Source organism: Lutra lutra, chromosome 9, assembly GCF_902655055.1.
Source record: "Lutra lutra chromosome 9, mLutLut1.2, whole genome shotgun sequence".
Lineage (NCBI taxonomy): Eukaryota > Metazoa > Chordata > Mammalia > Carnivora > Mustelidae > Lutra > Lutra lutra.
In genome coordinates this window covers 103657365-103673640 of record NC_062286.1, presented here as the reverse complement: position 1 = coordinate 103673640, position 16276 = coordinate 103657365, and the positions used below count along the sequence as shown (strand labels likewise).

The following is a 16276-nucleotide window of genomic DNA, read 5'->3' as shown; positions in this document are numbered from 1 at the left end:
CAACTGATTTCTGTGCATTGATTTTATATCCTGACACTTTACTGAATTCCTATATGACATCAAGCAGTTTTGGAGTGGAGTCTTTTGGGTTTTCCACATAAAGTATCATATTATCTGCAAAGAGTGAGAGTTTGACTTCTTCTTTGCCAATTTGGATGCCTTTTATTTCTTTTTATTGTCTGATTGCTGAGGCTAGGACTTCTAGTACTATGCTGAATAGCAGTGGTGATACTGGACATCCCTGCCTTGTTCCTGACCTTAGGGGAAAAGCTCTCAGTTTTTCCCCATTGAGAATGATATTTATTGTGGGTTTTTCATAGATGGCTTTGAGGATATTGAGCTAGGTACCCTCTATCCTTACACTTTGAAGAGTTTTGATCAAGAGAGGATGCTGTATTTTGTCAAATGCTTTTTCAGCATCTACTGAGAGTATCATATGGTTCTTGTTCTTCCCCTTATTAATGTATTGTATCACATTGATTGATTTGCGGATGTTGAACTAACATTGCGGCCCTGGAATAAATCCCACTTGGTCATGATGAATAATCCTTTTAATGTACTGTTGGATCCTATTGGCTAGTATTATGGTGAGAATTTTTGCATCTGTGTTCATCAAGAATATTGATCTCTAATTCTCTTTTTTGATGGGGTCTTTTCTGGTTTTGGGATTAAGATCATGCTAGCCTCATAAAATGTGTTTGGAAGTTTTCCTTCCATTTCTTTTTTTGGAACAGTTTCAGGAGAATAGATATTAATTCTTCTTTAAATGTTTGGTAGAGGGGCACCTGGGTGGCTCAGTGGGTTAAAGCCTCTGCATTCAGCTCAGGTCATAATCTCAGTGTCCTGGGATCGAGCCCCACATCGGGCTCTCTGCTCTGCAGGGAGCCTGCTTCCACCTCTCTCTCTATCTGTCTACCTCTCTGCCTACTCGTGATCTCTGTCTGTCAAATAAATAAATAAAATCTTAAAAAAAAAAAAAGAAATGTTTGGTGGAATTCCCCTGGGAAACTGTCTGGCCCTAGGTTCTTGATTTTGGGAGATTTTTGATGACTGCTTCATTATCCTTACTGGTTATGGGTCTGTTCACATTTTCTATTTCTTCCTGGTTCAGTTGTGGTAGTTTATATGTCTCTAGGAATGCATCCATTTCTTCCAGATTCTCAAATTTGTTGGCGTATACTTGATCATAATGTTCTTAAAATTGTTTGCATTTCTTTGGTGTTGGTTGTGATCTCTCCTCTTTCATTCATGATTTTATTTATTTGGGTCCTTTCTCTCTCTCTCTCTCTTTTTTTTTGATAAGTTTGGCCAGGGGTTTATCAATCTTATTAATTCTTTCATAGAACCAGCTCCTTGTTTCATTGATTTGTTCTACTGTTCTTTTGGTTTCTATTTCATTGATTTCTGCTCTGATCTTTATTATTTCTCTTCTCCTGCTGGGTTTAGGCTTTCTTTATTGTTCTTTCTCCAGCTCCTTTAGGTGTAGGGTTAGGTTGTGAACTTGAGACCTTTCTTGTTTCTTGAGAAAGCCTTGTATTACCATATACTTTCCTCTCAGGACCCCCTTTGCTGTGTCCCATGTATTTTGAAGAGTTGTGTTTTCATTAACATTTGTTCCCATGAATTTTTTTCAAATTCTTCTTTAATATCCTGTTTGACCCATTCATTCTTTAGTAGGATGCTCGTTAGCCTCCATGTATTTGAGTTCTTTCCAACTTTACTCTAGTGATTGAGTTCTAGCTTCAGAGCATTCTAGTCTGAAAATATGCGGGGTATGATCCCAATCTTTTGGTACCAGTTGAGACCTGATTTGTCACCCAGGATGTGATTTATTCTAAAGAATGTTCTATTTGCCCTAGAGAAGAATGCATATTCTGTTGCTTTGGGATGGAATGTTCTGAATGTATCTGTGATGTCCATCTGGTCCAGTGTGTCATTTAAAGCCTTTATTCCTTGTTGATCTTTTCCTTGGATGATATGTCCATTTTAGTGAGGGGTGTGTTAAAGTCCCCTACTATTATTGTATTACTGTCAATGTGTTTCGTTGATTTTGTTATTAATTGGTTAATATAGTTGGCTGCTCCCATGTTAGGGGCATAGATATTTAAAATTGTTAGATCTTCTTGCTGGACAGACCCTTTAAGCATGATATAGTGTCCTTCCTCATCTCTTATTATAGTCTTTGGCTTAAAATCTAATTTATCTGATATAAGAATTGCCACCCCAGCTTTCTTTTGATGTCTATTAGCATTGTAAATTGTTTTCCACCTGCTCACTTTAAATCTGGAGGTGTCTTTGGGTCTAAAATGAGTTTCTTGTAGACACCATATAGGTGGGTTTTGACTTTGTATCAAGTCTGATACCCTATGACTTTTGATTGGGGCATTTAGCCCATTTACATTCATGGTAACTATTGAAAGATATGAATTTTGTGCCATTGTATTGCCTGTAAGGTGACTATTACTGTATATTGTCTCTGTTCCTTTCTGGTCTACTCCTTTTAGGCTCGCTCTTTGCTTAGAGGACCCCTTTCAATATTTCCTGTAGGGCTGGTTTGGTGTTTGCAGATTTTTTTAATTTTTGTTTTTCGGAACCTTTTTATCTCTCCTTCTATTTTCAATGATAGCCTAGCTGGATATAGTATTCTTGGCTGCATGTCTTTCTTCTTCTTCTGGAATCCCAATTATTCTAATATTGTTTTGTCTTATGGTATCACTTATCTCTCGAATTCTCCCCTTGCGGTACAGTAATTGTTTGACTCTCTTTTGCTCAGCTTCTTTATTTTCTGTCATTTGGTCTTCTATATCACTAATTCTCTCTTCTGCCTCATTTATCCTAGCAGTAAGAGCCTCCATTTTTAATTGTACCTCATTAATAGCTTTTTAAATTTCAACTTGTTTAGATTTTAGTTCTTTTATTTCTCCAGGAAGGGCTTTTATTTCTCCAGACAGGCTTTCTCTAATATCCTCCATGCCTTTTTTTTTTTTAAGATTTTATTTATTTATTTGATACAGAGAGAGAGAGAGAGAGATCATAAGTTGGTGGCGGGGGGGGAAGCAGGCTCCCCACTAAGCAGAGAGTCCAATGTGGGGCTTGATCCCAAGACCATGAATCCTTCGGCTCAGGCTTAACCCACTGAGCCACCCAGGCACCCCATGCCTTTTTTGAGCCCAGCTAGCACCTTGAGAATCGTCGTTCTGAACTCTAATTGTCCTTATTGTTTAAGTCCCTAGCTGCCAGTACTGCCTCTTGTTCTTTTTTCTTTGTAGTGAGTTTTTCTGCCTTGTCATTTTATCCAGATAAGAATATATGAACAAGAGAATAAAATACTAAAAGGGTGGCAAAGACCCCAGGAAAATGTAAGCTAAGGAAATCAGAAGAGATCCAAATTTGAGGGGAGAAGAAAGAGGGAGAAAAGAAATTAAAAAAAATATATGTGTGTGTGTGTATGTATATATTATAATTATATTATATTATATTATATGTATATATATACATACACATATGTGTGTATATGTATATATTATATTATATTATATATTTCTATTAAATATATGCATTTTATTATATATATAATATATAATATATATTTTATATTATATATTTTAAATTATAAAATATATATATTTTTAAATTTCTATTCACCAGTCTACTGTATTAGACTGGTGAATAGAACACAGCCACCCATTTGATTTTGGGTGTATTTTGGTCTCTAGGAAGAAACTACCTCCCAAAATTTTAAAGAAAAGCTTATATATATACAAAAATAAGGGTAAACACGATGAAGGGATGGAATATGACTGAAAGGATGAAAATTTTTTAAAAAATTCTAAAAATGGAATTGATAAGTTCATTGGAAAAGAAAAAAAAAAAAAGAGGAGGGAATGTGCTCAGGCTGGAGAACAAAGCCATGTGGTAGATTAGGGTATATTTTGATCTATTAGAAGAAATTGTATCCCAACATTTTTTAGGGAAAAAAAACCCTGTATGTATATAAAATATAATGTTAAATGCAATGAAGAGATAAAATATGACTCTAACAATGATGTTTTAAGAAGAGTTTTTTAGAGAGGCATTGTTACCATAACCTAGTTAAAATAACATTAAAAGAGGAAAGAGGGAGTGTTAAAAAATAGAATAAGAAAAAAAATAAAATTAAGAAAATTTAACTTTGCAAGCCTAAAGGATCACGGGGAAAATGCCATGAATTCTATGCATTGCTTTCCTCTAACTCTGGAGTTCTACTGTTCTCCTTGATTGGTGAGCTTGGTCTTGGCTGGATGTTCTTGCTGATCTTATGCAGGAGGGGCCTGTTGCAGTGGTTCTCAAATGTCTTCATCCAAGGCAGAATTGCACTGCCCTTGCCAGAGGCCAGGGTAAGTAATCTGCTCAGGTTTGTTCTCCGAGCTTTTGTTCCCTGAAAACTTTCCATACTGCTTTGGAGGACGGGAATGAAAATGGCGGCCTCCCAATCTCCGGCCCAGAGGAGCCGAGAGCTTGGAGCCCCACTGCTCAGTGCACCCTCAGCGATAAGCAGCCAATCACTCCCCTCTCCCTGCTCTCCGGCCACCCTCTGAGCTCAACCAGCCTATGACCAAGCATTTCTATCTCTGGTGCACAGCCCCTATTTGGAGTCTCCAAACCCAGCAGATTCCTGCTGTACTGCTCTTCTGGAGGAGGAAGGTCAGTTCCCCAGATCTGCCACTTGTGGGGTCCCTGCTCAAAGAGCAGTGGTCCAACTGTTCCTTGCATCATGGTTTAAGGTAACCCCAATCTGAAAGCTCACTCTTCAGCTCTGTCACTGTAGTCGGCTTCCCCACTCCAATACCTGGCAGCTCTGCCACACTTAGACACCCGCAATCTCTCTGTGACCCTGCAGGACCTGAGACCACACTGTCCTTGCAAGGGCAACACCCCCACTTAGCCTCTGGAGCAATGTCCCTCAGTGGAGCAGACTTCTAAAAGTTCTGCTTTTGTGCTTTGCTGCTCTGCCGCTTATCAGGAGCCAGCCCCTCTCCCCACAGTCTATCTTCCTGTCACTTTGGATTCACTTCTCCGCACGTCCTACCTTTCAGAAGGTGGTCGCTTTTTTTGTTCCTAGAATTGCTGCTCTTGTTCTCTTCTATCTCCTGTTGAGTTTGTAGGTGTTTGGAATGGTTTGATACCTATCTAGCTGAACTCCTGGGATCTGATGGCATATCAGTTTGCTCCTCCTTGCCTATCTTGCCTCTCCCCATCTATAGCTAGAATTTTTGAAGTAGGATTTTTACTTTATATTGAAGTTTTTTAATGTGCTGAAATAAAAATGTAGTAATAAGCTTTGATCATTGTAAGATTAACATCTGTTGATACTTGTTTCCTCTGGGTAAAAGTAGACCTCAGTTTATCAATATAGAATAAAGAATGTAAGAGCTTCATGGTGAAAGACAATAGCATATCCCATATAGTAATTTATAGAAACTCCCTTTTAGGGTTTAGGATTTTGGTTTTGTTTAAATTCACTTATTCAGTCTGATCTCTTTTTTGGAATAGGAAAGAGATTCAAATTTATATTCTCCCCGCATTTTCTGATAAAAGTATAAGCAATATATATACTCTGGTGTGTGTGTGTGTGTGTGTGTGTGTGTGTGTGTGTGTGTGTGTATTTGTGTGTGTATGTGTCTTATAGATAGATTGATTGATTTTTGGTGGAGATAGAGGACAGTTATTTGGGCAACTCAAAAACTATATGTTTGATACCTTCCAGATGGCCATATATCTGGCCACCAGATCATTGGCTCAGTCCATTCCCTGTCTCCTAAATACCCCTTTGTGCTTTTCTGAGAGTAGAGCACATCTTAGGGTTGGTGGGAGTTCCTTGGTAGAGAATTTTCCAGTTTCCCTGAGCAAGCTGGGCAATAGTCTCTGGAGTCTTACAGAAAAATTTCACATAATTCAACAAATGCACCTCTTTAAAAGATGCATTTTGCTCTATGAGGTTGCATCTTTTTTCCTTATGGAGTATCAAGGGGGAGTGATTAGGATCGTTGGGAAGGCCTGCATGGATTCAGTTTCTGTCTTTGTCATTGACTGGCAACATGCCCTTGGTATGCTCTGTAAATTCCATGACACTCAGTTTATTTCCCATAAATGGAGTCATCAGCAATATGTACCTCACAAGGATGTTGTAAATATTAAATGTGGTGATTCAAGGGTTTAGCACTGCATTTAATTCATAATAAGTTGGTAGCAAGACATGACTAATGGTAATAATATGTCCTGGTGCTAAGGCATTTGTGCCAAGACAGTGCTTCTCAAATTTGAATGTACATCAGAATCACCTGGCGGGCTTGTTAAAGCACAGATCTCTGGGCCTTACCTGTGGGATTCTGATTCAGTAGGTCTGGGTGAGACCCTAGAATTTGAATTTCTGACTCATTCTCAGGTAATGCTGTTGCTGCTGGCTCTGCTGACCACACTTTGAGAACCACGGAACCAGGCACTCATACTCCAGATTATTCCTTTTGGGTAGTTTGGTTGTGGAACAGACTGAAGTATCAGAAGGATTAGATTCTTCAGCCTTTAGGCTGTGTTTCTAAAACCATGATCCCAGTGGTCCAGTGCTGACCCAGTGTTTATCTATCAAAGTGCAATGAAATTGTAATCTCTGTATTTACTTACATCTCTCTCAGATATTTAGGGGAACTCACAAATATAGCATTCTACATCTCATCAACACTTCCGATCTTGTTTTTCACATCCTGAACCTTCAAGGAGCAACCTACCCACATACTCCAGAGCAACTGCCCCAGGGTGTCACAGGGCTGTCATTAGGTTTCCTCAATCTAGCTTTCCTTTGGCACAGAGCTCCTGTCACAACCCCCATTGCCCCCCCGCCCCCCTGTCCCCCACAGCTAATTGCAGTCCTTTTGGGCAGTGATTTTATTTTGCTCTGACTGCTCTTCAGGAGAGAATCTTTTCCTTGAATTTTATCAAAGGAGGGTTTGAAGTATGCTAAAAAGACAATGGGCAAATACTTGAAGGGGAAAGGAATGGCTGTGAAACAAATACTTCATTTCCTCACACTTAGTTGAAACTGTTACCTTTGCTTTGGTGGCATTATTTCAATCAGCGTCTTCACTAGCTGTGGACACTGCTCAAACACCATTTGCTTATTTTGGCTTTGAACATGGGCAACATCTATCACTCATCATTCGTGACAGGCCTTTGCCAAGTGCTTTGCATACAGTATCTCCTTTCATCTTTCCAGTGAATCTAAGGCCTTAGAAATGGGGTGACAAAGATACAGTAAAAAGATTTTGACTGTTCCCAGGAGCTCTAATGGAAACATAGACCCATCCTCTGATCTCTTGCTGGTGTCCTGTCGGTTGACCTGTGACTCTGAAACACAGAATCAGCCTCCCCGGGCACAGAGCAGGGCAGAGGATCACAGAGAATGCATTGAGGTAGCCAGACAGAGGACAAAGGATGACAAGTACCTAAATGAATATTTAAGAAACTAAGGCTTTATGACATTAAGTACTTTGCCCAAGGTAGAACTTTTACTAAGAACAGGACCTGGGATTTGAACTCAGTTCAAAACCATTTGACTCAAATGGTAGTCAGTTCAAAACCATCAACTCAAATGGTTGATGGAGCATACCTTCCTTTTAGGAGCCTGCAAAACAGACTGACGTTATTACAAAGCACATTATGTGTATAATCGGAATTATCTTTTTACATATAAGAGTAGCTGGGATCATCTGGGGGCGAAAGCACTCTCTCCTCTGTTTTGAGATACCCTAAAATTGAAGGCTCAATAGTCAGTTAGTTATAGAAAATATGCACACTTTTCACTCTGATAGCCACGCAACAATGAATACAGCTGTCAGAATCATGCTTTAGGGATTTGGCATTTCTTTGCCACTGGCCACACATTTAACCAACAATAGTGTTCACTTCAGTTCCAGAAAGATGTTTTTCCTCTGTACAATCAAAACGCAAATGTGGGTGCCCAAAAAGGGAATTGACTTTTCAGAGATAGTATTTACATATCTAAATTTGGAATTTCTAACTCCAATTAAAGTTCAGCATAAAAATGATACATTATCATTTTGCGGAAGAAATTCATCTTTCAAGTGAGGGTATTATGTTAGCTATTGCAGAGCGCCCACTTTCTGAGGAATTTCTTCTCCCCTTCGAAGGCAGAGTTTTTTTTTTTTTTAATTTTTTTTAATTTTTTTATTTTTTCAGCATAACAGTATTCATTATTTTTGCACCACACCCAGTGCTCCATGCAATCCGTGCCCTCTACAATACCCACCACCTGGTGCCCCCAACCTCCCACCCCCCACCCCTTCAAAATTCTCAGATCGTTTTTCAGAGTCCATAGTCTCTCATGGTTCACCTCCCCTTCCAATTTCCCTCAACTCCCTTCTCCTCTCCATCTCCCCTTGTCCTCCATGCTATTTGTTATGCTCCACATATAAGTGAAACCATATGATAATTGACTCTCTCTGCTTGACTTATTTCACTCAGCATAATCTCTTCCAGTCCCGTCCATGTTGCTACAAAACTTGGGTATTCATCCTTTCTTTTTTCTTTTTTTTTTTTTTTACAGCTTTATAAACATATATTTTTATCCCCAGGGGTACAGGTCTGCGAATCGCCAGGTTTACACACTTCACAGCACTCACCATAGCACATGCCCTCCCCAATATCCATAACCCCACCCCCCTCTCCCAACCCCCTCCCCCCATCAACCCTCAGTTTGTTTTGTGAGATTAAGAGTCACTTATGGTTTGTCTCCCTCCCAATCCCATCTTGTTTCATTTACTCTTCTCCTACCCCCTCAACCCCCCATGTTGCATCTCCTCTCCCTCATATCAGGGAGATCATATGATAGTTGTCTTTCTCCGATTGACTTATTTCGCTAAGCATGATACCCTCTAGTTCCATCCACGTCGTCGCTAATGGCAAGATTTCATTTCTTTTGATGGCTGCATAGTATTCCATTGTGTATATATACCACTTCATCTTTATCCATTCGTCTGTTGATGGACATCTAGGTTCTTTCCATAGTTTGGCTATTGTAGACATTGCTGCTATAAACATTCAGGTGCACGTGCCCCTTCGGATCACTACGTTTGTATCTTTAGGGTAAATACCCAGCAGTGCAATTGCAGGGTCATAGGGTAGTTCTATTTTCAACATTTTGAGGAACCTCCATGCTGTTTTCCAGAGTGGTTGCACCAGCTTGCATTCCCACCAACAGTGTAGGAGGGTCCCCCTTTCTCCGCATCCTCGCCAGCATCTGTCATTTCCTGACTTGTTAATTTTAGCCATTCTGACTGGTGTGAGGTGATATCTCATGGTGGTTTTGATTTGTATTTCCCTGATGCCGAGTGATATGGAGCACTTTTTCATGTGTCTGTTGGCCATCTGGATGTCTTCTTTGCAGAAATGTCTGTTCATGTCCTCTGCCCATTTCTTGATTGGATTATTTGTTCTTTGGGTGTTGAGTTTGCTAAGTTCTTTATAGATTTTGGACACTAGCCCTTTATCTGATATGTCATTTGCAAATATCTTCTCCCATTCTGTCAGTTGTCTTTTGGTTTTGTTCACTGTTTCCTTTGCTGTGCAAAAGCTTTTGATCTTGATAAAATCCCAAAAGTTCATTTTTGCCCTTGCTTCCCTTGCCTTTGGTGATGTTCCTAGGAAGATGTTGCTGCGGCTGAGGTCGAAGAGGTTGCTGCCTGTGTTCTCCTCGAGGATTTTGATGGATTCCTTTCTCACATTGAGATCCTTCATCCATTTTGAGTCTATTCTTGTGTGTGGTGTAAGGAAATGATCCAATTTCATTTTTCTGCATGTGGCTGTCCAATTTTCCCAACACCATTTATTGAAGAGGCTGTCTTTTTTCCATTGGACATTCTTTCCTGCTTTGTCGAAGATGAGTTGACCATAGAGTTGAGGGTCCATTTCTGGGCTCTCTATTCTGTTCCATTGATCTATGTGTCTGTTTTTGTGCCAGTACCATGCTGTCTTGATGATGACAGCTTTGTAATAGAGCTTGAAGTCCGGAATGGTGATGCCACCAACTTTGGCTTTCTTTTTCAATGTTGCTTTGGCTATTCGAGGTCTTTTCTGGTTCCATATAAATTTTAGGATTATTTGTTCCATTTCTTTGAAAAAAATGGATGGTACTTTGATAGCAATTGCATTAAATGTATAGATTGCTTTAGGTAGCATAGACATTTTCACAATATTTATTCTTCCAATCCAGGAGCATGGAACATTTTTCCATTTCTTTGTGTCTTCCTCAATTTCTTTCATGAGTACTTTATAGTTTTCTGAGTATAGATTCTTAGTCTCTTTGGTTAGGTTTATTCCTAGGTATCTTATAGTTTTGGGTGCAATTGTAAATGGGATGGACTCCTTAATTTCTCTTTCTTCTGTCTTGTTGTTGGTGTAGAGAAATGCAACTGATTTCTGTGCATTGATTTTATATCCTGACACTTTACTGAATTCCTGTACAAGTTCTAGCAGTTTTGGAGTGGAGTCTTTTGGGTTTTCCACATATAGTATCATATCATCTGCGAAGAGTGATAGTTTGACTTCTTCTTTGCCGATTTGGATGCCTTTAATTTCCTTTTGTTGTCTGATTGCTGAGGCTAGGACTTCTAGTACTATGTTGAATAGCAGTGGTGATAACGGACATCCCTGCCGTGTTCCTGACCTTAGCGGAAAAGCTTTCAGTTTTTCTCCATTGAGAATGATATTTGCGGTGGGTTTTTCATAGATGGCTTTGATAATATTGAGGTATGTGCCCTCTATCCCTACACTTTGAAGAGTTTTGATCAGGAAGGGATGCTGTACTTTGTCAAATGCTTTTTCAGCATCTATGGAGAGTATCATATGGTTCTTGTTCTTTCTTTTATTAATGTGTTGTATCACACTGATTGATTTGCGGATGTTGAACCAGCCTTGCAGCCCTGGAATAAATCCCACTTGGTCGTGGTGAATAATCCTTTTAACGTACTGTTGAATCCTATTGGCTAGTATTTTGGCGAGAATTTTTGCATCTGTGTTCATCAAGGATATTGGTCTGTAGTTCTCTTTTTTGTTGGGATCCTTGTCTGGTTTTGGGATCAAGGTGATGCTGGCCTCATAAAATGAGTTTGGAAGTTTTCCTTCTATTGCTATTTTTTGGAACAGTTTCAGGAGAATAGGAATTAGTTCTTTTTTAAATGTTTGGTAGAATTCCCCCGGGAAGCCATCTGGCCCTGGGCTTTTGTTTGTTTGGAGATTTTTGATGACTGTTTCAATCTCCTTACTGGTTATGGGTCTGTTGAGGCTTTCTATTTCTTCCTGGTTCAGTTGTGGTAGTTTATATGTCTCTAGGAATGCATCCATTTCTTCCAGATTGTCAAATTTGTTGGCGTAGAGTTGCTCATAATATGTTCTTATAATTGTCTGTATTTCTTTGGTGTTCGTTGTGATCTCTCCTCTTTCCTTCATGATTTTATTTATTTGGGTCCTTTCTCTTTTCTTTTTGATAAGTCTGGCCAGGGGTTTATCAATCTTATTAATTCAAAGAACCAGCTCCTAGTTTCGTTGATTTGTTCTATTGTTTTTTTTTTGCTTCTATTTCATTGATTTCTGCTCTGATCTTTATGATTTCTCTTCTCCTGCTGGGTTTAGGGTTTCTTTCTTGTTCTTTCTCCAGCTCCTTTAGGTGTAGGGTTAGGTTGTGTACCTGAGACCTTTCTTGTTTCTTGAGAAAGGCTTGTACCGCTATATATTTTCCTCTCAGGACAGGCAGAGTTTTATTATTGAGTTCCCTATAAATGTTCAGATGTGACTTACAGGTCAAAAATCATAGTTTAAGTGGATTTGATGGATTTTCAGAAATCGTTTATAAAATTATTTTAGGTCACTGCTTTGTTTCAATTGAAGCATCAAACTAACAATGAATAAAAACTATTGCCAATTCTCCGACAAGCTGATTGCTTGGTGAACGTGGCTCTTTTTAGAAAATATTCACTTAGGAGCACCTGGGTGGCTCAGTCGGTTAAGCATGTGCTTTTAGCTCAGGTCATGGTCTCAGGGTCCTGGCATGGAGTCCCACATCATGTTCCTTCCTCAGCAGGGAGCCTGCTTCTCTCTGTCTGCTGCTTCCCCCACTTATGCTGTTGCCCTGTCTCTCTCTGACAAATAAATAGTCTTTAAAAAATAATAAATAAATAAACAAATGAATAAATAAAAAATATATATTTGCTTATGCACAGTAGCAAACATGACTGGATCCATCCATTTATTTATTATTTTTTTCCTATGTATATTTGAGTGCCTATTGTGTGATAGGCCTTATGTTTCAAATATGCTCATTTGTTAATTTTACACTTTGGTGGTAGACTGCTATAATAGGTATGATTGTTGAGAGTCCCTGCCATGTGCCCAGAACTCAACATATATTATCTCTAAGGATCTCAACAACCCTATTATATTCTTATTATTTTTCTACTTCACGCTTATTTAATTGAAGCTCAGAGAAACTAAGCAACTTGGCAAAGGTCACAGAGTTGTGATTTTAACTCAAGTGCATATAAGGACAAATACAGGATTTTTCTATCACGTTTGCTCCTGTTGTCCCTTCTTGAACATCTCTGAGGTTGTTGCTGCAGCTGAAATTTTCGCACGAAGAGACATAGTGGCTCTTGGTGTCTGATTTCTGAAAAAATCTAACTCTTGAAAACTTGGGGCCAGGCTGAAGTAAGAGTCAGGGTTTTGTTAGGGTAGATGACTCTTGGGACTCAGACAATGGTAAGGTTGAGTTCTGTCATTCTAGGCTACTAGAATGACCCAACCTGGGTTCCCAGACTTATGCTGTCTGCAGACACTGGATGCTCATTACAGACCACCTTCTGCTTATCTGGTCCAGGGGAGATGATTCCTCCATTAGTCTCTTCCATTATAGGACATGGCCGACAGTCTTTCCTGGGCCTAAAGGAATATTTGGATTAGGATCTCAGGATTCAGAAGAAACAAATGAATCCAAGCTTTCATGGCAGGGCTCAAACATTGGGACTCTAGATGCTTTTATCAAAGGAAGTATGATCTCTCCAAGGCCAGAGATCTGGTTCCATCACTGAACCAGGAAGCCCAATAAGACCTGGGGACATATGTAGGACTACAGGAGATATAGTTTTGGTAGGTTCATTTGTTCAGAGGGGGGTTGCCTACTTAGTGAACAGGAATTTCTGGGGAGTAAGACCCTGGTTCCAAGCTTACACCCTCGACTGCCTCTGGACTTCAGGGTCTCCATTGAAGAAAGTGTCTAAAATTTTGAGAGAAGTAGCTTTTGACACTCCTAGAGATATTTTCTTGGTCTCAGGGCTAATGCAGAGCCTGTTTTAGGTAAAGTGTTCTAAAGACTCTCTTTAGCAGGAAACTTGAGGTCAGGAGAACCTAATGTTTCAGAGTATAGTTTTCAGACTTGCAGTCATTGAAAGGCTAAGGATGATTTATTGGTTTACTGGGTCTGGTTGTTTTTGTTTGTTTGTTTGTTTGTTTTTGCCACATTGCCAGGGAACCATTCAAATTTAACGCATCTTCCTCTAGTATGAAGCTTGCGTGTAGAAAATCAGTATAGCTCATTGACTACAACATCAGATTTCTCTGTGTATCAGTGGAAGTCAGTTGGGGAATGAGTCTTGAGGATTATGGTTTGGAAGGGTAGAGGTACTTCAGTGGTCTATGGTTCTTATGAGTGGGCCAGCTCTGGATGCATGGTTGCTGTCTAGGAGGTGTGGGAGCAGGTATCAGATGCCTATACATAAAGATAGTGAAGTTCAGGAGGAAAAAACTCCAGTCCTTATAGGACTGGTTTAAGTAGCTAACTCACCATGGATGCAGAAGCAGGAACACTTTTAAGGGCAAACCAAGTCCACAATAAGACTTGTGCTTTGCTCAATAGTGATAACTAGATTTCATCTCAGGTACCTCCTTTAATCAACTAGGAAGGTCCACTTGGGCACTGTGTTGAGAGGGATTCTGAGGCTCTGTATCAGCTCAATAAGAAATACTATCATGCTTGATTGATAATGTCTGCCATGGGTATGAGGTAAAAGAGGAGGGGTAGTACATGTGCCACATAGTTATCATTTCTGATATAGCTTTGGAGCTCTAGGACTTTGAGGACAGCATTTGTTCCAGAGTCTGGGTGAGACAAACCCAATTAATATGAGTAAAGTAACCTAAGCAACTCACTTCTCCATTATAGCTGTGTGGAGCCATTTCCATATTTTCCAAGTTCATAAAATCATGTCAATTCAGTGCTCAAAAGATAGCCTCTTCAGCCTTCCTGAAAGGAAGGAAGGCATTCTACATGAGCTCCTTTGCTTTCTGGCCCTATTTCCCTCAATGTCTCTTATCTTGCCCCATGTTTCCTTTTATATTTTTTGTCTGTTTTTTTTTTCATGACAGAGAATAAAGCATCCTCCCTCCCTTTTAGAGCTAAGCTCTCATTCTCTTCTCCAGGCTCATTACCCACAATTTAAAAGAAAGTAGCTGATGTGGAGAGGCAAGGTTTTATTAGAAGTACATTCCCAATCTCCAAGGCCTGTCCCACACTGCCTTGCCTTTCCCTGTGTGTCTAACTTACCAGTGGCCCTGGGTTTCACAAATTACTGTTTTTCTTTATTTCAAATTAATTTTGCTCTATCATCAAGCTGTCAGATTGCAGTCCCAATTCTAGGTAATTGTGCATGGAATTTGCATGTTTTGTAAAGTACAGACAAAAGAAATGGAAATTCAGCTTCCTGGTCCCCACCACTTGCTGAGCATGTCTATATCGGTTTGATTTTGTTTGATTACATGAGTTGAGGTTCATGGTTAAGTGTAAAGAAATTGACTATAATGTTGCCATCTAATAGTTCAAAGGAAATGTAATTTATATCTGTTATTAAAACTGTGTTCCAGTGTATTTAAAGTGCTAAGATCTATGTTCAGAAAGAGGTCTTGAATATTATATTTCCAGTTTAATTAAGTTGAGATTTTGGACGGTGGTTATGTTTTCTGAGCTTGCTCTCTTCCTAAGTTGACCTTATGCAGAAAGCATCTTATTAATATTTAAGTAGCTAATGCCAGTACTGTCTTCCATCAAAAGCAATCCACATGTCTCTCTAGCAGCTCATAACCTTAGTTACTATCCCGTAAAAAGTTTTGATTACTTGGATAATCTTTAAGACGTGAGTTTTATAATATTTGCCTGATCTTTCTATACCATATATCATCAGTGAAAACACATTTTGTGAACTATATATACACATGTGTGTGTGTGTATGTATATAAATATATATATGTACATATATATATAAATTTTTATACTGTGAGTTATTCACCTAGAAATAATTTTTTAATTCAAATCTTCACAAACAAGGAAGTGTGAGATTCAGTACCTAAAATCCTTCTTTTTGGAGGAATGTGACTTTTTTGCTGGAAAAAATAAAGGAAAGTATACTTGTTGCATATTTCTTTAAAACAACAAAAAAGGAAGTAGTTCTATTGGTTGGTTCTTTAAAGATGCAGGGATAGAGACAGAGAGAGAAGGTAGCAAGAAAGAACAGAGCTGAAAATTACTTCTTTTTCAAGAAAGGAGGGAAAAATTGAAAATGCTTTTGCAAGAGAAAGGCACAGTATGGGGTGGCTTGTGACAAAATTTTAATGAAAAGCAAGCTTCTTTATTGAAATCTAATAAATAATAGGCCAGGAAAAGCGGACTTAGCCATTTTATTTTTTTTATTTTTTATTTTTTATTTTTTATTTTTTTTTTAAAGATTTTTATTTATTTATTTGACAGAGAGAAATCACAAGTAAGCAGAGAGGCAGGCAGAGAGAGAGGAGGAAGCAGGCTCCCTGCTGAGCAGAAAGCCCGATGTGGGGCTCAAACCCAGGACCTGGGATCATGACCTGAGCCGAAGGCAGCGGCTTAACCCACTGAGCCACCCAGGCACCCCTATTTTTTATTTTTTTTTAAAGATTTTATTTATTTATTTCACAGAGAGAGATCACAAATAGGCAGAGAGGCAGGCAGAGAGAGAGAGAGAGGGAAGCAGGCCTCCTGCTGAGCAGAGAGCCCGATGTGGGACTCGATCCGAGGACCCTGAGATCATGACCTGAGCCGAAGGCAGCGGCTCAACCCACTGAGCCACCCAGGCGCCCTAGCCATTTTATTTTTAAATGAGATGATGAAACGCAGATAAATTGGACCTCTGAGTCAAGAATTTATTGGGTT

The 16276-nt window shown here is 39.2% G+C and overlaps 1 protein-coding gene across 1 annotated transcript in view; it reads left to right on the top strand.

Annotated features, from left to right (window-relative positions):
- The window catches only part of MACROD2 (mono-ADP ribosylhydrolase 2), a 2010404-nt gene that overhangs the window by 939667 nt on the left and 1054461 nt on the right, over positions 1-16276 (top strand). The gene's annotated exons all lie outside the window — the stretch shown is intronic.